We start from the raw sequence: 25,149 nt of genomic DNA on the forward strand, positions 1-25,149 counted from the left end.
TTATGGCAAGCCTAAATAAGTTCAGGAGTAAAAATGTGCTTAGAAGTCACATAATAAGTTGCGTGGACTCACTCTGTGTGCGATAATAGTGTTTTACATGATTTTTTAATGACTACCTCATCTCTGTACCCACAGAAAGGTCCCTCAGTCGCGCAGGGAATTTCAAACACAAATGGGTAAAAATGTAAAAAGCAGACATTAAATATCCCTTTGAGCATGGAGAAGTTATTAATTACACTTTGGATGGTGTATCATACACCCTGTCGCTACAAAGATACAGGCGTCCTTCGTAACTCAGTTGAAGGAGAGGAAGGAAACGGCTGTGATAGGAGAAAACTGAGGATGAATCAACAACATTGTAGTTACTCCACAATACTAACATAAATGACAAAGTGAAGAGAAGGAAGTCTGTACAGGATAAAAAGAAAAAGAATAGAGCTAAGCACAGACAAATTCTCAGAAGAAAACCTGGTTCAGTCTGCTTTCCAGAAGAAAAAGAAACGCACACAGGCGAGGTGCTGGCTAGCGGAGTAGAAAACTTAAAATAAAGGAGAGCCGCACACTCTAGGAGCTCAGATGCAAAAATGTAATTACCAACGTTTCGACAGCCAAGCTGCCTTCATCAGGGTATATCCAACAGACACGGGGACACAAATTCACCTTTCAGCAGGACAACAACCTAAAACACAAGGCCAAATATACACTGGAGTTGCTTACCAAGATGACATGTTTCTGAGAGACCTTGTCACAGTTTTGACTTAAATCGTCTTAAAAATATATGGCAAGACTTGAAAATGGATGTTTAACAATGATCAACATCCAATTTGACAGAGCTTGAAGAATTTTGAAAGAATAATGTGGAAATATTGTACAATCCAGGTGTGCAAAGCTCTTAGAGACTTACCCAGAAAGACTAACAGTTGTAATATCTGCCGAAGGTGATTCTAACATGTATTGACCCAGGGGTGTGAATACTTATGTAAGTTACATATTTCTGTATTTCATTTTCAATACGTTTGCAAAAAATTCTAAAAACAAGTTTTCACTTTGTCATTATAAGGTATTCTGTATAGATGGGTGAGAGAAAAATTGAGGCTGTAACACAACAAAATGTGAAAAAAGTCAAGGGGTATGAGTACACAATTGTGGCAAAATCCTTTTGTCACGCACGCCAGCAAGCAATGTGTCAAAGGAAACCTAGCTTGAAGGCAGAAGATTGAATATTGTAGTAAAAATGGTGAATAATGGTAACCATTAATACTTTATGACGAGCCCCCAGCATGAGCCACAGAATTTGTCCCCATCAAACGACAATTTCCAAATAGATTTCTTTCCATAACTAGTCTTTATTTCTGCAAATTATGAATATTAGAAAACGTGGTATGTCAGATTGAACACCACCTGAACAATCAACGTTGATGATTGGGAATTTAAAAACTTTAGACCTACCTGATTCCTCTGGACTGGTTTCATATTGGGATTGTTCATCTGAAGTTCTAAAAGCTACCAGTTTTGGCGATGATCAGGTAAGTGGCGTGTCTGTGTTTTCATTATTTCTGCTTCTCCTGTCAAGCTGTGGCTTGGTGCTAGAGGTAAATTGGAAGCATATTTAATCAGATGTATCTTTTAGCATCATAAAGAGTCTTGTTGACATTTTCCTCAGTGTTTCTATTTACTCCTGTGGCGGTGGGGTAAGCGGATCAAACCACTCAGCTCTGCTGAATGAGATGAGAGCAGGGTAATGTTACAGGACTAAGCAGATGCTCTCATGTGTGACAAGAGCCTGCTCTCAGTTTGTCTGACCAGCCAATCAAGGGCCTGTCTAACAAGGCCTAGAAGTGCCTTGGCCTCTGTAGCCCTTTTGTTATGAGGACTGTGTATAAATCTACTGTAGGAAGTAACAGAGATTGTGGCCCCTTCATCATTGTGTCATTGTGTCCCCTTCATCTTATGGCTGTGTGTAGGAGATGAGGACAGGCTATTTAACCTACTCCTCCTAATAAACCAGAAATTAGAGGAGAGTAGAAAAGAGGACTGGAGAGAACGAGAGAAAGGGAGTGACAAAATAGAAAGAAAGAAAGAGAAAGACACTGAGAAATAGAGAGAATGCTAGTGGTGCTTTTCTCCCCCAATAATGATCTAGCCAACATTATTGCACTTGTTGAGTTCCTGGTCAGTCTTTATGACACATTTGATACCTGAGGATTTGTTTTTCTTTGCCAGGCGAGGTACACAGAGCCATTAGGAGACCTAAATATGCAGAGCAGCTGACGTGAGCATATTTATCTGTTTGGGCGTAGCACGGGGTGGATTTGGCCAGGGGTCGCTCCCTGCTCGTCTGCCTGTCTGTGTGTGTGTGTGTAGATGTGTCAGACTTTGTAGGACGCTGTAATGGAATGTAATGCACTCTTCTGTCAGCGTGTCATTATCAGAATTGTTCTGAATTGTTCATCTTGTTCTCCTGTATAAATCCACAGTCTGGCTGTGCTTCAACTCACATAAGACCTATTTAAAACACAGTGTTGGCATGAACCTTCTCTTGTCCAATCCATCTTCTAGCACAGTGTTTCTTAACCCTGGTCTTCGAGTACCCCCAACAGTACACATTTGTATTTTAACCCTGGACAAGCACACCTGATTCAACTTGTCAACTAATCATCAAGCCCTCAATGAGTTGAATGAGGTGTGTTTGTCAAGAGCTACAACAAAACTGTGTACTGTTGGGGGTACTGGAGGACCAGGGTTGGGAAACACTGCTCTATCATCCTTTGAATCCCCTCTATACAAAAGAACATGTGATTTGTAGAAGCTCGCAAATATGACCTTTAGTAGTTTAAGCCAATGCTAATAAAAGCAGTCCCTCCAGGATTTTGCAGGGATTTTCTTGTGATATTTGCAAGCATAAATGCTTGATTTTGCTGCGGAAATTCTGACATTTCGCAATGATTGTTTTGCAAAAATACGCTGACGAGGAAAAAGGTTTATTGACATTATTGGTTGAAATTGCGAATCCTCTTTTTGTACTGTGGTAATGGGTCAATTTTATGCAATAATATTGCTATGATTTGACTGTTTTATACAAAAATAGTGCCGGGATTGATCAAATTTGCAAGCCCTCACATAATATGCAGGGATTTGTGGATTTTGCTAAATGTGATTGCAGAATCCTGGATGGACTGGGTAATAAAGGAGTTAATAACATCATGGTGTTTTTTATTGTGCTTTGTGACTCATCTGGCCTTGAAAGCATCTGCTGATCTCCCAGCAGTAGGTTAAGCAGCAGAGGAAAGTGATTGGCCACTGCTGTCTGGGCATTAGCCAGGTAAACAGCCCAGGTTCCACTGCTCCTCCCATGCTAGGCCTGCAGCGCGCTGTGTCAGCGTGATAGTGCACCAGGCAGGGCTCTGGGAGCAGATGCAGCCAGCGTGGGTTTAATTGTGTCTGAGTCGTTTGCTCGCAGCCAGCCAGGCTCTCCCCATTGTTTACCCTTTCAACAATCTTTACCGTTGCCTTTTGTTCTGCCTGAAATAATTGGGTCGGCAGTTTTTTCATTAATCATTGCATTTGGCCTGCAATGTGTTGAGGATTATTATTTTTCATGCTTATTAATTTCTTCACCCTGAAATAAATACCCCAGATAGTCTGTTTCATTAGTCTGTGTTTCTTTCCTGTCTGTTGCTTCACGCTCGCACGCCTGTTCGCCCGCCTCATGTGTTAGCTGCTGGCTCCAGTCTCTGACCCTTGGGTTGCCTAAGTATCTTAAAGAGGAACATGGAAAGTGTCTGACCCCGTTCTATGAGCAATGCATCTTGGGAGATGCTTAATTTGAGTATGTTTATTAATTTATTATCAAACATTTAGCGGTTCTTCTTGATTGCCATCTCTTTACAAATACTACATGAACTGTATACAGTGTCTTGTATCATGAGCAGTGTTCAATAAGTGGCTATTGTATACTTAAGCAATAAGGCCAGAGGACGTTTGGTATGTATATATATAGACCTGCCTAAACAAATTCCTAATGGAGTGTGTGTGTGTGATATATATATATATACAGTGGGGAGAACAAGTATTTGATACACTGCCGATTTTGCAGGTTTTCCTACTTACAAAGCATGTAGAGGTCTGTAATTTTTATCATAGGTACACTTCAACTGTGAGAGCCGGAATCTAAAAAAAAAAATCCAGCAAATCACATTGTATGATTTTTAAGTCATTAATTTGCATTTTATTGCATGACATAAGTATTTGATCACCTACCAACCAGTAAAAATTACGGCTCTCACAGACCTGTTAGTTTTTCTTTAAGAAGCCCTCCTGTTCTCCACTCATTACCTGTATTAACTGCACCTGTTTGAACTCGTTACCTGTATAAAAGACACCTGTCCACACACTCAATCAAACAGACTCCAACCTCTCCACAATGGCCAAGACCAGAGAGCTGTGTAAGAACATCAGGGCTAAATTGTAGACCTGCACAAGGCTGGGATGGGCTACAGGACAATAGGCAAGCTGCTTGGTGAGAAGGCAACAACTGTTGGCGCAATTATTAGAAAATGGAAGAAGTTCATGATGACGGTCAATCACCCTCGGTCTGGGGCTCCATGCAAGATCTCACCTCGTGGGGCATCAATGATCATGAGGAAGGTGAGGGATCAGCCCAGAACTACACGGCAGAACCTGGTCAATGACCTGAAGAGAGCTGGGACCACAGTCTCAAAGAAAACCATCAGTAACACACTACGCCGTCATGGGTTAAAATCCTGCAGCGCACGCAAGGTCCCCCTGCTCAAGCCAGCGCATGTCCAGGCCCGTCTGAAGTTTGCCAATGACCATCTGGATGATCCAGAGGAGGAATGGGAGAAGGTCATGTGGTCTGATGAGACAAAAATAGAGCTTTTTGGTCTAAACTCCACTCGCTGTCTTTGGAGGAAGAAGAAGGATGAGTACAACCCCAAGAACACCATCCCAACCGTGAAGCATGGAGGTGGAAACATCATTCTTTGGGGATGCTTTTCTGCAAAGGGGACAGGACGACTGCACCGTATTGAGGGGAGGATGGATTGGGCCATGTATCGCGAGATCTTGGCCAACAACCTCCTTCCCTCAGTAAGAGCATTGAAGATGGGTCGTGGCTGGGTCTTCCAGCATGACAACGATCTGAAACACACAGCCAGGGCAACAAAGGAGTGGCTCCGTATCAAATACTTGTTCTCCCCACTGTATATATACCACAACCCCCTGAGGTGCCGTATTGCTATTAGAAACTGGTTCCCAATGTAATTAGAGCAGTAAAAATACATGTTTTGCCATACCCGTGGTATACCTGATATACCTCGGCTGTTAGCCAATCAGCATTCAGGGCTCAAACCACCTAGTTTATAATATTATATAGCATGTCCACTGGCACTTTTATTCAACAGAGTCAACAGAAAGTACAGTCGATAAATAACCTACCCATCTGATCTGGTCACAAAAGGTCATCTATATTCAGTTGTGGTCTGGGAATTGTCCCCAGGTGACTTGATGCTTTCGTGGAGAAAGAGAAAGGCTGTGGCGGAAGGATGTTGGCATGTGCCACCAGCAGGGCTGCGGGGGTTGTGGCCTCAAGGTCTGCCTGAGGGAGACATAGTCAGAACCAAGATGGAGGCTTTAGTCCACTCAGGATGTGATGCTTCCTCATAAACAGGGATGACACACAGGGATGAGTGTGGCTTTGTTCCTCTTGTTCACTCCACTGCTGTAATCCTCTCTGGATCTCACCGGGCCTGCTGTTAGTATTTGTCTGATTTCACTGGGAGGTTATCTGACTGAAAGCTCCCAGCTAACTGTCCTGCCCCCCTCCTGCCTTTATATACTGTATCTGGACTGCTGGGGAAAATTGCATTGTGGCTCCATCTCATGTGAAGCTCCTGCAATTTATCTCCAAAGCTACTGGAGTTATCTGGGCGTTGGCCTCAGGGGTTTCTGTCAAGCTGACCACCCTCATTCAGCCCCACCGTGGCATTCATTTTGCAGATAGGAGATACCGGGAGCTGACAGATAGGGGGCACCAACAGATGGATGGATGCAGACTGACACATCCATCTTTGCCACAGCGGAGGGATTAGCTTTCCTGGCTCCTTGGCATTTCTGTGGAAACCAACTGCCTGTGCAGATGAAGACGGTGCTTGCTAGGTTGGGCAGGGGCAGCACGGTGTGAGGCTGCTGTCTGTGCCCCGGGAAATCAGATAGACATGTTTAACACCTTGGAAATGAGGCGTTGGAGGATAAAAGCGGGTGAAACCTTGTAGCTCAAGGGGGCACCCTGTTCACATGTACACGTGTAGCGGGGGAGCGGGAGAGCAAACCTATTCACGTGCCTGTGTCAGGGTTTTTTATAGACACTAACAATCCTCACTAGCCTTAATCCCTCCTCAACATTTGATCCAGTGTATTTTGCAGATGAATAATTCATGCCTCCTGCAGTAATTTGACACAGCCCAGCGGTGTCTTTCTCTTTGTCATAGCAAATATATTATTTTATTCTGCCTTGCTTAAATTAACCACACTCCTGTCAACTCTTGGCTCGAGGAGAAGTGTCTGTCTGCCCCGCTGCCATGGCCCTGGATGCTGATTGGTTGGCTGGGTGCTGTAACTTGTGCCATATTTTTAGAGGTCAGAGAATTTCTGTCTTTCGGTGGCAAGAGAGAGGGCTGCTACTGATGAGGGTCAGCATTTTCCAATCGACCCTCACAGCAGATGGTAAGTGGGGATGAAGAATATCTGACATTTGCCGTGTTGTAATCATGCCATGATGCTCTCCCCCTGCTCATGAAATGGACACTTATCTGAGAAGATGCTCAGAGGAGGCTTAGGCAGGCTAGCATCTAACCGTTTGTTTGTAATCTCATGAGTGCGGGTCACATCACATTCCCTCCGGCTTGTGTCAGTCTTATGAATCTTATACATTACCTAACCTGTTGATAACTGAGGTACTTTTTAACCTTTGGACGTAAAGATCCTTGAAAAGGCAGGTGAGATTCTGTACTTGTAACCAGTCCTTAGTCTCATCTCGACTATACCCTGAGTTCATAAACAGAGACTTAGAATGAGACTGGAGTAAGCTCACAGAGCTGGAGAAATATTGGTCGGAGGATTTTTCTTTAGCCTCAGCCCCGACGTGTCTGTGCTCTAACTCTTTTCCTTGACTCTGCTGGCCTTGATTATTGAGGATTAAGATTGCCAGACGGTGCAGAAACTCGCAGCAATTTATCTTAGGCCTGGCAACCTGCAGGCATCCAGCCCCACACCCCATAGATTCATTTATTGGTGGGTTTTAACAGAGATCCACCACTGTAAATTGTCCACAAATGCGGTTAGTTAGAGCTGAAACAGCGTCCCAGAAGATGTATATCTTCGACCACAAGCCTGAGGCTGGTGCTGGAGCTAGCGTAGCGGCTTACTGTGGTTTGGTTTAACCTGCTATGCTTCAGCCACTGTGGACAAAAGACTATGTCATGTCCTCTACAATTGCCCACACTTTCCTAAGGACAGGAGCTCAAGGTGATAGAATAATGGTTGTTGATCTCAACATGAGACTTTCTTAGAGAGATTACATCTTAGTTTATGGTGATATCAATGATGATGATTACGATGAGACTTGACTAGTTCTCACTAGCAGACAACAGACATCCAGTGTCTATTCACTGGGGTTTACAATGCCATTTTTCTTACTTTTATCTTCATTTACAGTAATTTTCTACAACCATATTTTGACTGCAGTCTTTTAGTAATATCGTATTTAAGTAAATGCATCTGCCATTGTCTTTCTAACTAGTCTAATGTCATTTCAAATCTCCCAATCCCCTTGAAGGTCACTCGTCTTTTTCCCTGGGACATGGCATTTTTTATTCTTTCCTTGTGGAAAAACCAACACAATATGGAGGATTAAAAGAGAAAGAATCCAGCTCTCTAACCACGTCGCGTGAACAGTGAGACATGCCAAGTTCTCTCCTCATGCCAAATGGTGTAAACCAGAGTGCCTGGGTAGACCACAGGCTGTATATCTCATTTCAGAGGAGAGAACATAGAGAGCAGCTTGATTTGCGTGTAAACATTTTAACCGCAGTTTATTTCATCCTGTTGATTCTAATTACTGGAATAATCATTAATAGGAACATTGGTATTAATCTTGGTAATTATTATTAATTTGGTCTCTCTCAAACACAACTAGGAAGCAACACAGTGGTGCATGCATACAGATGTAGGATCGTAATTTGAGCCCGTTTGCTACAGCAGGAAAATAATCCTGCCGCAACAGGAAATGTGATTTATGTGGATTATAAATAATGGAAACCTTTTTGTAGGGGTTGATACATTTTTCGTTAGGGCAAATCAAGTATGACATTTTAAAGTGGAAATTACAAACTTTAGAAGCCTTTTTAAACCTTGAATACACTAAGTTTGCATTTCCTGCAAATTATCATCTACAAAAGAGTGATCAAATTGAGATCCTACATCTCTATCAACATCTGCCTTCATTACCTTGGTTATATCTCTCTCGTTCTTGTTCTTTATTCTATCTCTCTCGCTCACTCTCCCTCTCTCTCTCTTTCTCTCTTGCTTTGTCTCTCTCCATCAATTTTTCTTTGCCTTTTCTGCCTCTCTCTGGAACATGGAACCCCTGGAGGGAGCATTTGGGCTATGTTTTTGTATGAATATACTGTGTGTGGTGTGGGTTTTTCTTTCTCTCTCTCCCTATCTGTCTGTCTGTTCCAATATCGTGCATAAATATTCCACATTCTCATTTTCTATACACTATACATATCTCTCACTGCCATAGTTTAGGTTTGATGGATGAGCATGAGGGAGATTGGTTGTACCACGGTCTGCCTGTGTATGTGAGAGCCCATGGGGCTGTGGTTTAACTCAGACATGGCGGGGGGCAGTCATCGATAGGGTACCCTCTCATATGGCCCATCCCAGACAGAAGGCATCGATTTAGCACACTGTCTGCTGTTCTCCAATCTGTGTGTTCTCTGTGGCTGCCATCGACAGAACAGACAGCGTTCTCCTCTCTATGCCTGACCCTGCACGCGTGTGCACAGAGGGATCTGTGGGGACTGCAGACTGGGCTGGATGGTGAGGAAGCGGAGGTGGTGGAGGGATGTTGGGGTGGGGTTATGGAGTGCTGGCCCATTGTGCCATGCTGCAGCCCCAGGGTTGTGATGAAGAGGGGATAGGCGTATTTATAAGCGCTGTACTTGCAGATTCATAACATGTCCCCAGGGACCTGTGAGGTGGCCGGGATTCTGGTTCAAGGGGGGTCTGGAAGAAGATTTGAAACCGAGAGGGTGCTTTACAGTTCTCCAGCGATGTGCGTTAACATATGTTTGCTAACACCCCTCTGTAACTGCTTCTGACATAGGAGAGGGCTTTCCCGTCTGGGCCAATGCTGCTCACTCCAATAAGATTTCTTCCCCATAATGACGCATGCATAAACTAGGAAGATATTTCTAGTTTACCTATAGTACACACCATGTACATCTTTCCCTTTACCAAAGCAGCACAGATTACTAGTGGAGGAAGATTGCCTGGTGTGTGTACAGACTGTTTGTGCAGTGTGTTGGTATTTTTTAAGGAGAAGAGAGTGTGTCTAGTGAGGCGGTGACACAAGGTATTAGTGAATGCAGGCGGTAGTGAATTCCCTGTCTCATAGACTGATAACCGGCTCCGCTCCAGACATTGTGGAGATGGGCTAGAAAGACAGACAAACAGCAGGCTGCTATGGACATTTAGAGTGGGAGCCCTACATACTGTACACATACACTCTACTCAGTAGCAGTGGTTTCTGGTGTTTGTGTCTCCGTCGGTATGTGGAAATACGACATGTGTTTCAGTATGTAAGAGAGTGTGGGTGCGTGTGTACATTTGTGTGTGTGCACATGTGCATGCGCACGTGTCGGTGTGTGTGTGTGTGTGTGTGTGTGTGTGTGTGTGTGTGTGTGTGTGTGTGTGTGTGTGTGTGTGTGTGTGTGTGTGTGTGTGTGTGTGTGTGTGTGTGTGTGTGTGTGTGTACCTGTGGTGAATCGAATGCCAGGGGCCTGGAGGAGGGACAGATGTTGAGTGTTCTCCAGAAGCCCTCGCCAGGCCACTTCCCAGCACGGGGAGACAGCACAACGCTCCCGGCCAACAGCGTCACTCAACGCTGGCAAAAAGAAGAATCTCACATTTAGCTGGAAACTACACTCATGCCGGCTGGTTTGTTGGCAAAGATTGTTTTCACAGGTTGCTGCGAGGTTTTCTAAACCATACATATTCACTTAGGGGCTGAAAATTAGATGTTTTCTTTTCTTTACGAATGCAAACGAGTTTTAAGTCATTGGTGTGATGGAATGAGCATTAACATTTCAGGTTGACCATCTGTAGGTAAGGTACTGGTTTGGATGTATCCTGTCATTGAAGAGCTATATCTCCTGCAGCACTGCCAATGGCTCTGCACTCTCTCTGACTCATGACAGCTACCTGGGAGATTGGATGTAAAAATTATTTTGTTACTGTTTGATACATTTGAGAAACTATTTGATTATAGTTTATTTCCACCACTGTCACTGCTCTGATGTTCTGTCACACCAATGAACTCAGTTTGTAGGATGTAGGAGTGCTATAGCAAAAATACATTATCAGAGGCAGACTGTGTGTCTGTGTCTGTGCCTGTATATGTGGGTGACAGTTACAAGCAGCTGCCACGGTTGGTCCCTTAGTCGAACAGACAGTACTGAGTGGGATGTTTATCACAGTGATTCATACTCTTTAACGCGTTACAAATGATGAGTTGTATTAATCACACTAATCCAATTACCTGTAACTTTACCATATGTCTCTGTGTTTAATGTCATGAGGCAAATCCACTCGCCGCTGGCAAGTTAATTGGCTTTTATCCTCAGAAGGCTCATAAGTCATCTGTTCACCTAAATCAGGAGGTTTTAGTCACCAGATTTACTCTGCTCGTTCACCGTCCCTGCTTTCACAAGCTACTGTTGAATGAACGGCTATGTCCATCAGTGGAGGCTGCTGAGGGGAGGACGGCTCATAATAATGGCTGAAATGGAGTGAATGGAATGGTATCAAACAATTGAAAAGAAAAAGAAAAAACATGTTTGATACCATTCCATTCCATTTACTCCATCCCGGACATTATTATGAGCCGTCCTCCCCTCGGCAGCCTCCACTGGTGTCCACATGTTTTCTAACTTCTCTACCAATGTAAATCAGTTGTAAATGTTGAGCATTAGAAATAGAACCATTAAAACTCCTGACACAGCTCCCAGTTCTTCCAAAAAGAGGTCCCAGTGGGTAAGATGGCACTGACTTGTTTTTTTAATCCACTTTACACAGTGGGTGTCAGTCACAGCTTCCTAGACAAAACATCACTACCTCTCACCTGTGGTATGGCTGCAGAAAGTTTAGTTACATCACAGGTCTCTATAGTACTCCTGCCTTTTAGCCTCTGGTCCTGCTGTCCTGCTGCTCCTCGCATCCACTGCTTTATCAGTTCCCTATAGCCACCATGCAGGGGACAGACAGACCGACAGACTCAATGGAAAGGCCATGATGGTAGCTAGTATAGTTCTTATGACGTTACCACGGATACAGTGAAGGAACTAAGGAGTGACCTAATGCTGTGCCTGTCAAGTGCCAGGATCAGGCAATGATTGATTTTACACTTACATCTGGTCTTGGAGCGGAATTGTTACACCATGGTACAAAAGAGACCGTTACACTGGATGGTTGCGTGCAACATGATTAGGAAACTTGACACCATTGTTGTCGAGTTTCCATTGTGTGTTGTTTAATGTGTGAGCAGGTGTGTTAAATAAATTCTGTCTTGAGACGTATTGGTGAGAATAAGCATAAATCAATAGAAAAACAATTAGGATGGGGTTAGAGCTAACAGATTATTCCTGAAGTGGAAGGACAATGCATTTCCTCATTTATTTGCATAGTTAAAACTAAGACAGAAAAGACGGAGCCATATGCATATACCACAACATGGTAAATCGTTTTTCAATGAGCAGAAAATGTATTCCAGTCTAGGACGTTCCAGGACCTCAGCAGGATTGCAATAATAACATGGCAGAGGGAGGCATCAAGCAGTCTCCCTTAACTCTATATTCCTTTCCTCTCCTTTTCTTCCTCTCCTCTCATTTGCTCCTTTCACATCACTCTTAGTTTCTTTTTTTTAATGCAATTTTGTCCAATCAAATTTAACAGTGAAAGATTGTCAGTTGGTATTGAAAACAATAATATGGATATTTAAATAAAGGCTTTTAATTTCATCTCCTTGTCACATATGTACCATGCTTTACTGCCGGCCTGTCATAAAAGGACCAAAAAAGCGTGAACCATGTTTTTCCACCGCTAACGCATATTAGTCAGAGACGTAATTCAAGTACCTGTCTCATCAGCGGTTTTAACACTATATATTAGCCTCTTAACCAGGAACAGTAGCATGGAGACTCCTCCCAGGCTTTTAACATTTCATTTTTGAAGAAATACTTCTGGAGAATGTATCCACCAGTTAAAGTAAAGTACACACTTCCAGGTCATCATGGCATAGTATCAGACACAGTTCAAAAATATATTCACTGTGAGCAATACATGGGATTAGTCGATGAGCAGGCATATTTCTGATGAGATGATTGTCGGGCTGTGGTTCTCATGGTCAATCTGAAGGATTAGGATGGCACAGAAAAGGGTATTTGGACGGATTAAAACAGACAGTTTGTGGGAAGAGAGCAGTCTGGCTGTTTCCTTTTTCCAATAAATTGCACAAAATGTCAAAACACAGAGAAAATAAATACACACAATTGGGTCAGAAGGCTTTTATATTGAACATCTGAGGCCTGGAAGACATTGATAAAACCTCTTGAATCTCTCGTTTTGGTGTTTCATGCATAAGCAACCTAATATATGGATGTTGAGCAGGGGTAAATGCATCATGAGTGCACGGCTAATTGAAATCATGGCTTTCACTGTCGTGTTCCAGCAGAATCTGTTTAGCACAATTCTCTGCGCTGCCTGGTGCTCGCAGCATGCTCCGTCTTGAGAAGGAGATATAAGGTGAGATGTGCTGCAATTATTCCCAAATAGATAGAATTTCACACTCATCATTTTCTGAGAATAGGGGGCATGATCAACATTTTGTTGCTTCATTAATACATAGTCGTCACCCTCATTTGAGCCCGCTGTGTGCGTGACTAACACCAGACATCATTAGTCATAACCAATATTAAGGTACATCCAATTTTCATACCTCCCACCATGTGAAGGCAACGCCAGCCCAAGTGGCCATTGATCCCCCCGAACTGGGTGGCAAGCACCAACATAACGAGCACACCCCAGCTAGCACATAACGTTCTGAGAACCATGTTTCTTAGAGCTTGGTGAGAGTGTGGTTGTCCTATGGTTATTTTGCAAACAATCTTCCCACAGCTTTCTGGGAATGGTGCAAGACCCGATGAACTTAGCCTTAAGATGCTTTTGGGAAATGGGGCCAAAGGTTATTTGCTTGGCTTTGGAACATTCTTAGCTCATTTAAGGAGCTTGAATTTTTTTTGTTGTTGACTTTAACAGAACGTTCCCCAACTGGTTTGACATTGAGCATGTTCTGAAATAGTTAAGAGAACATTAAGAAACAACGTTCTTCTGTGGGGATTTTAGTACTTCAGCATAACGTTTCCTACACATTTCCTCATTGTTCTATTTAAAGTAATGTTCTCAAATTGTTCTGAGAACGTTAAGAAAATGTTCCATAAAAAAACACAAGAAAACTTTAGTAACGTTTAGAGAACGTTTTAAGAATGTTATTTAAAAGCAAACATTCTGTTCTCAGCATCAACAAAACTCTTTCCTCTATTTTGTTATGGGTGTTCAGGTGTGTTGTTCGTGCCCACTAATTGGCCACACCTGATATTAATGAGTGCTTGTTTCCTTTGAAATGGGGTCTGTTTGGATAGACTGAACTGAACAGCTTTGTATAGTTTAAAAAAGCTCCATCCTGGTGGCACAGTTGACTACTTCCATAGATTGAGAACAGAATATCATAGATTTTAATCTCGCCGTGCCACAATAAAAAATAAATATGTTTGCATGATTAATGCCTAAGCAAATTCATTTAACATGTGTCGTATCTGTGCTTAGAGTTCAAAGCAGAGAGATTTATTTTTATTTTACCAGGTAAGTTGACTGAGAACACGTTCTCATTTGCAGCAACGACCTGGGGAATAGTTACAGGGGAGAGGGGGATGAATGAGCCAATTGTAAACTGGGGATTATTAGGTGACCATGATGGTTTGAGGGCCAGATTGGGAATTTAGCCAGGACACCGGGGTTAACACCCCTACTCTTACGATAAGTGCCATGGGATCTTTAATGACCTCAGAGAGTCAGGACGCCCGTTTAACGTCCCATCCGAAAGACGGCACCCTACACAGGGCAGTGTCCCCAATCACTGCCCTGGGGCATTGGGATATTTTTTTTTTTAGACCAGAGGAAAGAGTGCCTCCTACTGGCCCTCCAACACCCCTTCCAGCAGCATCTGGTCTCCCATCCAGGGACTGACCAGGACCAACCCTGCTTAGCTTCAGAAGCAAGCCAGCAGTGGTATGCAGGGTGGTATGCTGCTGGATAGGAGGGGGGGAGAGACACAGCTACATGTGAGATCCCACATTTTTCAGCATGTATTTTCAAAAAGATAGATTTAGAGTTAGATAAACTTGTATTCTTTTGGCAAGGACATATACAGGATACGACCCTCCACAACATACTGTAACCTTCACTCCAAATCAAAATTCCAAACCTACAACCTGATTTTGGATATTCCTATTTCCAAGCTTTACAGCAAATGCTCTGGCAATCAAACAAGAGAAACCTGAAAACACCATCCAACCTGGAACTGAGTGAGTAATGTTTAGTCTGAGCTATTTTGAAAGCTAAGAAAAATACATTACAAGGATATATTTTACTTTATAAGGACTTAATGCTAAGTTAAGGCTGCCACGCTTGCTAGGACAGAACAGATACAACTTCAATTAGCACTGATGTGTGAAGTGAGAGGTGTCAAAGCCTTTGAGCCCAACAATGGCAGGAGTCTCACAGCCTACCCCACCCAAAACCAGAGGCCTTTGAAGCCCCCTCCCACTGTTCAGGGACCATCCCCTGGCATTTTCTACAAGGAATCTGCCTCCATAAAAAAGCTTATCCTATGTGGGTGTCACACCTACTCCCTTTGCCTGCGGCACTGCTGCTTGGATTCCACCTGGCCATCACATGTTAAGGTATGACACAGGTGCAGACAGTGTTGAAGAAACAAAAGTTTAATATTTAAACAGATGCAGGAAAAAGACAGGTAAAAATAATCCAGAAAGGCACCTGAACAGCAGGCGAGCTCAGGTCAGGCAGAGGTCGGTAATCCAGAGTAGAGGCAAAAGTACAGGACAGCAGGAAGGGTCAGGGCAGGCACGAAAGGTCAAAACCGGGAAACTAGAAAACAGGGACTATAGCAAAGACAGGAGCAGGGGAAACTGCTGGTAGGTTTGAACAAACAAAACAAACTGGCACAGACAGACAGAAAACATAGGTATAAGTACCCAGGGGATAATGGGGAAGATGGGCGACACCTGGAGGGGGGTGGAGACAAGCACAAGGACAGGTGAAACAGATCAGGGCGTGACACTGGCGATCTGTTCACCATCTGCCCTGGCCTGTCTCCCCCTGTCTGGTACAGGTAACCCCGCGACACTCCCCCTCTCTCCTGAGCTTTTGCTCGCCTCCAGCATACACACACTGTTGGGTCGAGTGACTCTGAATTTACAATGGCTATCCCCAAGTTGTTATATTCTTTTCTTGTGCTTTATGCTATTTCCCTCATGACTCTTGCATACTTTGTTGACTGAACTTGCTTGTTTACCCAACCATGGGACAGACTATGTTTGTTTCCACACTCGGGACTGTGACTCTCTATTGGTTACACGGACTCTTGGCCTCCCATCCTATTCTAACCACCTGTCGCCAGCTTTGTATTCATGTTACCTGATGAAATTGCTGTACAATTTGATCTTGTTGGCATCTAATGCACATTCAAATGTCATTAATTAACACTGCATTGCTCTCCCTGTTCTCTGCCGTGCCTTGATTGTTTTACTGATGATGAATATGTCTGGAAATGTGCATGTACACCCTGGCCCATCTACTGTTGCTAGCCCCAATTCTGACTTGTGCTCTGGTATCTGCTTCACTGATTTCTGCTCTCGTAAAAGCTTGGCGTTTCTGCACGTTAATACTAGAAGTTTATTACCTAAAATGGATAATTTGAAAGTGTGGGTTCACAGCTCCAATCCAGATGTGTTGGTCATTACTGAGACGTGGTTAAGGAAAAGTGTTTTGAACACTGATGTTAACCTTTCTGGTTATAACCTTTTTCGGCAAGACAGATCTTCCAAAGGTGGTGGAGTGGCAATCTTTACCAAGGAACACTTTCAGTGCTCGGTTGTCTCCACCAAGTCTGTCCCCAAACAATTTGATTTTCTGGTTTTAAGCATTAAACTTTCAAATAGCTCTTTGTTGACTGTTGCTGGGTGTTATCGTCCTCCATCAGCACCGGCCTGTACCCTACCTGCCCTAATCTCTCTCCTGGCCCCTTACACAAAGTCTGAATTTGTCCTGCTAGGTGACCTAAACTGGAACATGCTTAACCACCTGACCAAGTCCTAAAGCAATGGGACTCCCTAAATCTTTCTCAGATTATTACCAATCCCACAAGATATGACTCCAAACACCCAGAAAAGGCTACTCTCCTTGATGTTATCCTCACAAATAATCCTGATAGGTGTCAGTCTGGTGTTTTCTGTAAAGGTGTTTTCTGTAATGACAGAAACAGCCTGTGATTGTAATGGCTGCTCAGTAAAATTACATTTCCTGATTTGTCATAGACGCTTGCTAAAAAACTTTAATGAGAAAACCTTCCTTCATGACCTCGCCTTTGTAAATTGGTATAGAATCAGCTTGATCCCCTCTGTCGAAGACGCTTGGACCTTCTTTTTTGATATTTTCAGTGGTATTGTTAACAAACACGCCCCCATAAAGAAAATTTGAATCAAAAACAGGTTCAGCCCATGATTCGACTGTGATCTTGCAGAGTTACTCAACCTCCATTTGGAGAAAGGCTCGGCACATGCATACTCAGGTTGACTGGCTCTCGTTCAGGCAAATGAGAAATAAGTGCACTCAGGCTATCCAGAAGGCCAAAGTTGGTTACTTTAAGGAGCAGTTCTCTCTCTGTAGGTCTAACCCCAAGATATTCTGGAAATGGTTAATTAAAGACCTGGGGAATAAACCCTCCTCCTCACAGCTGCCCATGTCCCTTAATGTTAATGATGTGGTTGTTACTGACAAGGAGCACATGGCGGAGCTCTTTAATCACCACTTCATTAACCTCTCTGCGCACAGATCCCTTTAGCGGGATAATTTCCCTAAACAACCGCTGAATTGCAGGGCACCAAATTCAAAATATTACTACAAATATTTATAATCATGCAATCACAAGTGAAATAAACCAAAACACAGTTTAGCTTGTTGTTAATCCACCTATCATGTCAGATTTTGAAAATATGCTTTACAGAGAAAGAAATCCAAGCTTTTGTGAGTGTATCAATCAATGCTACAACAGCTAGCCCCAAATTAGCATGGTTACGAAAGTCAGAAAAGCAATAACATTAATCTCTTACCTTTGATAATCTTTGGATGTTTGCACTCACGAGACTCCCAGTTACACAATAAATGTTCTTTTTGTTCAATAAATATTACTTTCATAACAAAAAAACGCCATTTGGGTTGCGCGTTATGTTCAGAAAACTACAGCCTCGTTCCGGTGCTGAAAGGCAGAAGAAAATTCCCAAAGATATCAGATACAAAAATATTACAAAAAATATTTATAATCATGCAATCACAAGTGAAATATACCAAAACACAGCTTAGCTTGTTGTTAATCCACCTATCGTGTCAGATTTTGAAAATATGCTTTGCAACGAAAGCAATCTAAGCTTTTGTGAGTGTATCAATCAATGCTAGAACAGTTAGCCTTATATTAGCTTGGTTAGCTTGGTCACGAAAGTCAGAAAAGCAATAAAATTAATCGCTTACCTTTGATAATCTTCGGATGTTTGCACTCACGAGACTCCCAGTTACACAACAAATGTCCTTTTTGTTCGATAAATATTACTTGTATAACAAAAAAACGCCATTTGTGTTGCGCGTTATGTTCAGAAAACTACAGCCTCGTTCCGTTCTACGAAAATTCCAAAAAGTATCCATAATGGTCGTAGAAACATGTCAAATGTTTTTTATAATCAATCCTCAGTTTGTTTTTAACAAACATAATCGATAATATTTCAACCGGACCGTAACCCATTCAATAAGAGAGAAAAGGAAAATGGAGAGCTCCCCTCTCTCGCGCAGGAACTATTCAGAGGACACCTGACTACTTTTGAAAAATCTCGTTCATTTTTCAAATTAAAAGCCTGAAACTATGTCTAAAGCCTGGTCACAGATTGAGGAAGCCATTGGGAAAGGAATAGGGTTGATACCCCTTTAAATGGAAGAAACACTGGCAAGGAAACACAGATTTTAAAAAACTAAATATCACTTCCGGGTTAGATTTTCTCAGGTTTTCGCCACAGACAATAGTTTGACCGTTTTGGAAACTTTGGAGTGTTTTCTATCCCAATCTGTAAATTATATGCATATTCTACGATCTGGACCTGAGAAATAGTCCATTTACCTTAGGAAGGTTATTTAAAAAATAAAAGAAAATCTGACCCCTAGCGTCAAGAAGTTAAGTCAGGATTCCTTTTTGACACAGCCATGCCACCTTGCCTGTCCAACATTTCCTAATCTCCCACCCCTTCTAATGTAACTAGCCCCGATGCTCCTCCCTCTTTTTTCCCTTGCTCCACTACAAAGTTTCTCCCTGCAGGTGGTCACCCGAGTCCGAGATGTTGAAGGAGCTCTTTAAACTTGACCCCCCCAAAAACATCTGGGTCAGATGGTTTAGACCCTTTCTTCTTTAGCCTCTCTGGCGCAGGCGTTCCGCTAGCAACCCACCTCGACAACTTCCGGTGAAATTGCAGAGCGCCAAATTCAAAATACAGAAATAGTCATAATAAACATTCATAAAAAATACAAGTGTTATACACCGGCTTAAAGATGAACTTCTTGTTAATCCAGCTGCTTTGTCAGATTTCAAAAAGGCTTTACCGCGAAAGCATACCATGCGATTATCTGAGGACAGCGCCCCGCTTACAAAAGCATACAACATTTTACAACCAAGTAAAGGAATTACAAAAGTCAGAAATAGTGATAAAATGAATCCCTTACCTTTGAAGATCTTCATATGGTTGCAGTCACAAGAGTCCCAGCTACACAATAAATGTTTGTTTTGTTTGATTAAGTCCCTCTTTTATCCCAAAAACTCAGTTTTATTGGCGCGTTTTGTTCAGTAATCCACTGGCTCAAAGGCGGTCAAAACATGCAGACGAATACATCCTAATAGTACCGGAAAAGTTCATAGAAACATGTCAAACAATATTTATAATTAATCCTCAGGTTGTCAATTGTCTAAATAATCAAAAATATTTCAATCGGACAATAGCGTAAGGAAAAGGAAAAACAACGAAGTTCGTGCACTCGGTCACGCGCGCAAACCAGCTCTGCATTCTTCCTCAGTCCACTGACAGAAAGGTCTCATTCTTCTTCATTTTTCAGAAAACAAGCCTGAAACAATGTCTAAAGACAGGTGACATCTAGTGGAAGCCATAGGAACTGTAATCGGGGTCCTAACCCATTAGATACTCTATAGGCATTCAATTGAAAAGTACCCACATCAAAAAAATTGATTTTCCTCAGGTTTTTGCCTGCCATATCAGTTCTGTTATACTCACAGACATTTTAACAGTTTTGGAAACTTTAGAGTGTTTTCTATCCAAATCTATCATATATATATATGCATATCCTCGCTTCTGGGCCTCAGTAACAGGCAGTTTACTTTGGGCATGTTTCTCATCCAGATGTCGAAATACTGCCCCCAAGCCATAAGAAGTTTTAAGGTTGCGGCCCCTATCATCACCAAGCCGATCTGTGATCTTTTTAACCTGTCTCTCCTCTCTGGGGAGGTTCCCATTGCTTGTGCATCCTTTTTGTAAAGGGGGAGATCAAGCTGATCCTTACTAATATTTATATTTGCCCTGTTTATCAAAAGTGTTGGAAAAACTTGTTAATAATCAACTCACTGGCTTTCTTGATGTCTATAGTATTCTCTCTGGAATGCAATCTGGTTTACGCTCAGGTTATGGATGTGTCAATGCAACCTTAAGCGTCCTCAATGATGTCACCATTGCCCTTGATTCTAAGAAATGTTGTGCTGCCATTTTTATTGACTTGGCCAAAGCTTTTGATATGGTAGACCATTCCATTCTTGTGGGCTGGCTAAGAATGTATTGGTGTCTCTGAGGTGTCAAACTAATCGAACTAACCCTGACTCAGATGACCATCCTACCCATGCTAGATTACGGAGACGTAATTAAGAGATTGGCAGGTAAGGATGCTCTTGAGCGGCTATATGTTCTTTACCATTCGGCCATTAGATTTGCCACCAATGCTCCTTATAGGACACATCACTGCACTCTATACTCTGTAAACTGGTCATCTCTGGTTGATGCATACCCGTCTGGTTGATGCCTATTTATTAAACCCTCTTAGGTCTCACTCCCCCCCAATCTGAGATACCTACTGCAGCCCTCATCCTCCACATACAACACCCGTTCTGCCTGTCACATTCTGTTAAAGGTCCCCAAAGCACACACATCCCTGGGTCACGCCTCTTTTCAGTTTGCTGCAGCTAGCAACTGGAACGAGCGGCAAAAAACACTCAAACTGGACCGTTTTATCTCCATCTCTTCATTCAAAGACTCAAGAATCATGGACACTCCTACTGACAGTTGTGGCTGTTTCACGTGATGTATTGTTGTCTCTAACTTCTTGCCCTTTGTGCTGTTGTCTCTGCCCAATAATCTTTTTACCATGTTATGTACTGCTACCATGTTGTGCTGCTGCCATATTGTGTTGCTACCATGTCGTTGTCATGTTGTGTTGCTACCATGCTGTGCTGTCATGTGCTGCTGCCATGCTATGTTTTTGTCTTAAGTCTGTCTTTATGTAGTGTTGTGGTGTCGCTCTTGTTGTGATGTGTGTTTTGTCCTATACTTTTATTTATTTATTTATTTTTAATCCCAGCCCCTGTCCCTGCAGTAGGCATTTTTCCATTTGGTAGGCCATCATTTTAAATAAGAATTTGTTCTTAACTGACTTTCCTAGTTAGATAACTAAGCAAGCAGTGTTATTAAAAGTCTTAATGAAACACATTCTCAGAACGTTATTTAATTACCTTCAAATAACCTATAATTTACCTTCTCAGAATGTTAATATAACCTCCCAGGAAAACCTTCAAGGAACTATAGTAAAACATTCTCAGAACCTCCCTGCAACCTAAACATGTACGTTAACCTCTCTAGGGCATGTGGGACGGTAGCATCCCACCTCGTCAACAGCCAGTGAAACTGCAAATTCAAAACAACAGAAATCCCGTAATTTAACCTGTCTAGGATCAGCGTGGCGCTAGCGGCACACCCCCCCCCCCCCCCCCACTGAAAAACCAGTGCCGCGAAATTCAAAAAAAATATATTTTTAAAATATTTAACTTTCACACATTAAAGTCCAATACAGCTAATGAAAGACACAGATCTTGTGAATCCAGTCAACATGTCCAATTTTTAAAATGTTTTACAGGGAAGACACAATATGTAAAGATGTACATCTATTACCTAAAAACACATTAGCATAATCCACCATCTTTTATTTGTCCACCAACACCAGTAGCCATCACCAATTCGGCTAAACTAAGATATTTATAGCCCCTAACCAACAAAAAAACTCATTAGATGACAGTCTGATAACATATTTATGGTATGGGATAGGTTTTGTTAGAAAAAAGTGCATATTTCAGGTAGATGGCATAGGTTACAATTGCACCCACCGTCACAAATGGAATAGAAAAACTACTTAGAGCAACGTGTTTACCTACTTACTAATCATCAAACATTTCGTAAAAATACACAGCATACACGAATCGAAAGACACAGATCCTGTGAATACAGACAATATTTCAGATTTTCTAAGTGTCTTACAGCGAAAACACAATAAATCGTTATATTAGCATAGCACATAGCACATAGCAGCCCAGCATTGATTCTAGCCAAAGTGAGCGATAAAAGTCAACATCGCCAAAAGATATTAATTTTTTCACTAACCTTCTCAGAATTCTTCCGATGACACTCCTGTAACATCACATTACAACATGCATATACAGGTTGATCGAAAATGTTTATATTTAGCCACCAAAATCATGGTTAGACAATGTGAAATGTAGACAAGCTGGTCAGAAAATGTCCTTGCGCCACTTAGACAGTGATCTACTCTTATACATAAATACTCATAAACGTGACTAAAAAATATAGGGTGGACAGGGATTGATAGACAATTTAATTCTTAATACAATTGCGGTATTACATTTTTTAATTTATCCTTACTTTTCAATACAGTTTGCGCCAAGCGAAGCTACGTCAAAAAACATGGCGTCCTAAGCCACTAAAATGTTTCGACAGAAACACGATTTATCATAATAAAAATGTCCTACCTTGAGCTGTTCTTCCATCAGTATCTTGGGCAAAGGATCCTTTCTTGGGAGGAATCGTCTTTTGGTGGAAAGCTGTCCTCTTGCCATGTGGAAATGCCAACTGCGTTCGGGATGAACTGAAAGCGTGCCCACCTATTCACAGCGTTAAAGAAATAAATGTCCCAAAATCGCACTAAACGGATATAAATTGCTATAAAACGCTTTAAATTAACTACCTTATGATGTTTTTAACTCCTATAACGAGTGAAAAGATGACCGGAGAAATATAACAGGCTAAACTAACGCTTGGAACAGGAGAGGGTCGGTGTCCTCCACGCGCGTGACGCACCAAGAAAAGACTTGCTAGCTACAGGGTTTTTTGATTTATAGGGCCTGTGAACGCGCAATCGACCCCATTGGAATCGTCATCACGTAAAGGCATCCAGGGGAAGACGTAAGAAGTGTCCGTACAGTCATAGCAATATCAGTGCCTTTTTAACTGACTTCAGAACAGTGGCCAACATTTCTGAAATCTGAATCCATGTCAGGGAAATTGCTGTAGAATGGGCTCTGTTCCACTTAGAGACAAAATTTCAACTCCTATAGAAACTATAGACTGTTTTCTATCCAATAATAATAATAATATGCATATTGTACGATCAAGGATTTTGTGGGAAGCCGTTTCAAAAATTACCCAATTAGCATAAATAGTCTAAACAGCGCCCCCATCCCCAACAGGTTAAATTCCTCAAGCATACAAGTATTTTACACCATTTTAAAGCTACTCTTGTTGTAAATCCAGCCAAAGTGTCCGATTTCAAAAAGGTTTTATGACGAAAGCACACCAAATGATTATGTTAGGTATGAGCCAAGTCACAGAAAAATACAGCCATTTTTCCAGCTAAAGAGAGCATTAACAAAAAGCAGAAATAGAGATAAAATTAATCACTAACCTTTGATAATCTTCATCAGATGACACTCATAGGACTTCATGTTACACAATACATGTATTTTTTGTTCGGTAAAGTTCATATTTATATCCAAAAATCTGAGTTTAGGCAAGACGCTACTGTCTCACTTTGCAAAAAGCCTGAGAAAATGCAGAGCGCCAAATTAAAATGAATTACTATGAAAATTACTATAAAATCAAACTTTCATTAAATCACACATGAAAGATACCAAATTAAAGCTACACTGGTTGTGAATCCAGCTAACATGTCAGAATTAAAATAGGCTTTTCAGCGAAAGCATACGATGCTATTATCTGAGCATAGCACCATAGTAAACAAAAGAGAAAACATTTCAACCCTGCAGGCGCGACACAAAACGCAGAAATACAAATATAATTCATGCCTTACCTTTGACGAGCTTCTGTTGTTGGCACTCCAATATGTCCCATAAACATCACAAATGGTCCTTTTGTTTAATTCCGTCGATATATATCCAAAATGTCAATTTATTTGGCGCGTTTGATCCAGAAAAACACCGGTTCCAACTTGCTCAAACGTGACGACAAAATATCTCAAAGGTTACCTATAAACTTTGCCAAAAAATGTCAAACTACTTTTGTAATATAACTTTAGGTATTTTTTAACGTTAATAATTGATAAAATTGAAGACGGGATGATATGTGTTCAATACAGGATTAAAACGAAATGTTGCATGCCTTCTGTTTGATTGAAGTGCATGTCCAGGACACCTGGAGTGCCTCGACTTCAAAATGGCCGTATTTCTTCATAACACAAAGGAATAACCTCAACCTATTTCTCATGACTTGACATCTAGTGGAAGCCGTAGGAACTGCAAGCAATTCGCTTAGAAATCTGGTTTCCCAATGAAAACTCATTGAAAAGACAGTGACCTCAAAAAAAAAAATCTGAATGGTTTGTCCTCAGGGTTTCGCCTGCTAAATAAGTTATGTTATACTCACAGACATGATTCAACCAGTTTTAGAAACTTCAGAGTGTTTTTTATCAATATCTACTAATAATATGCATATCTTATCTCCTGGGGATGAGTAACTGGCAGTTGAATTTGGGTATGCTTTTCATCCAAACGTGAAAATGCTACCCCCTACCCTAGAGAAGTTAAGAGTCAACATTTTAACTTCTGTTCTCAGAACGTTAAAAAACATTCAGTTTTACCAGTTAGGAAGTGTGTGGCTTTGTTCCCAGAACCAATAGGAAACCAAAAACATATGTTCCAAGACTTCCAAGGAACCAAATGTGCTAGCTGAAACACTAGCAAGATGCATGTACCAATGAGAAAATACAATAAATATATATGTTGGATGCTAAGTTTGGGGGAGATGTACCATACGCTGTGGGAACTGGGTTGATAGACCAGTCTAGTCCTGTCATGTCTATTATTAACAGCCAGAC

General features: G+C 41.8%; 1 protein-coding gene across 8 annotated transcripts in view; it reads left to right on the forward strand.

Moving 5' to 3' along the window:
* LOC129855301 (neuroligin-1-like) overlaps positions 1 to 25,149 on the forward strand; it is a 359,101-nt gene that overhangs the window by 145,626 nt on the left and 188,326 nt on the right. The gene's annotated exons all lie outside the window — the stretch shown is intronic.

The sequence above is a fragment of the Salvelinus fontinalis genome, chromosome 5, assembly GCF_029448725.1.
Source record: "Salvelinus fontinalis isolate EN_2023a chromosome 5, ASM2944872v1, whole genome shotgun sequence".
Classification (NCBI taxonomy): Eukaryota; Metazoa; Chordata; class Actinopteri; order Salmoniformes; family Salmonidae; genus Salvelinus; species Salvelinus fontinalis.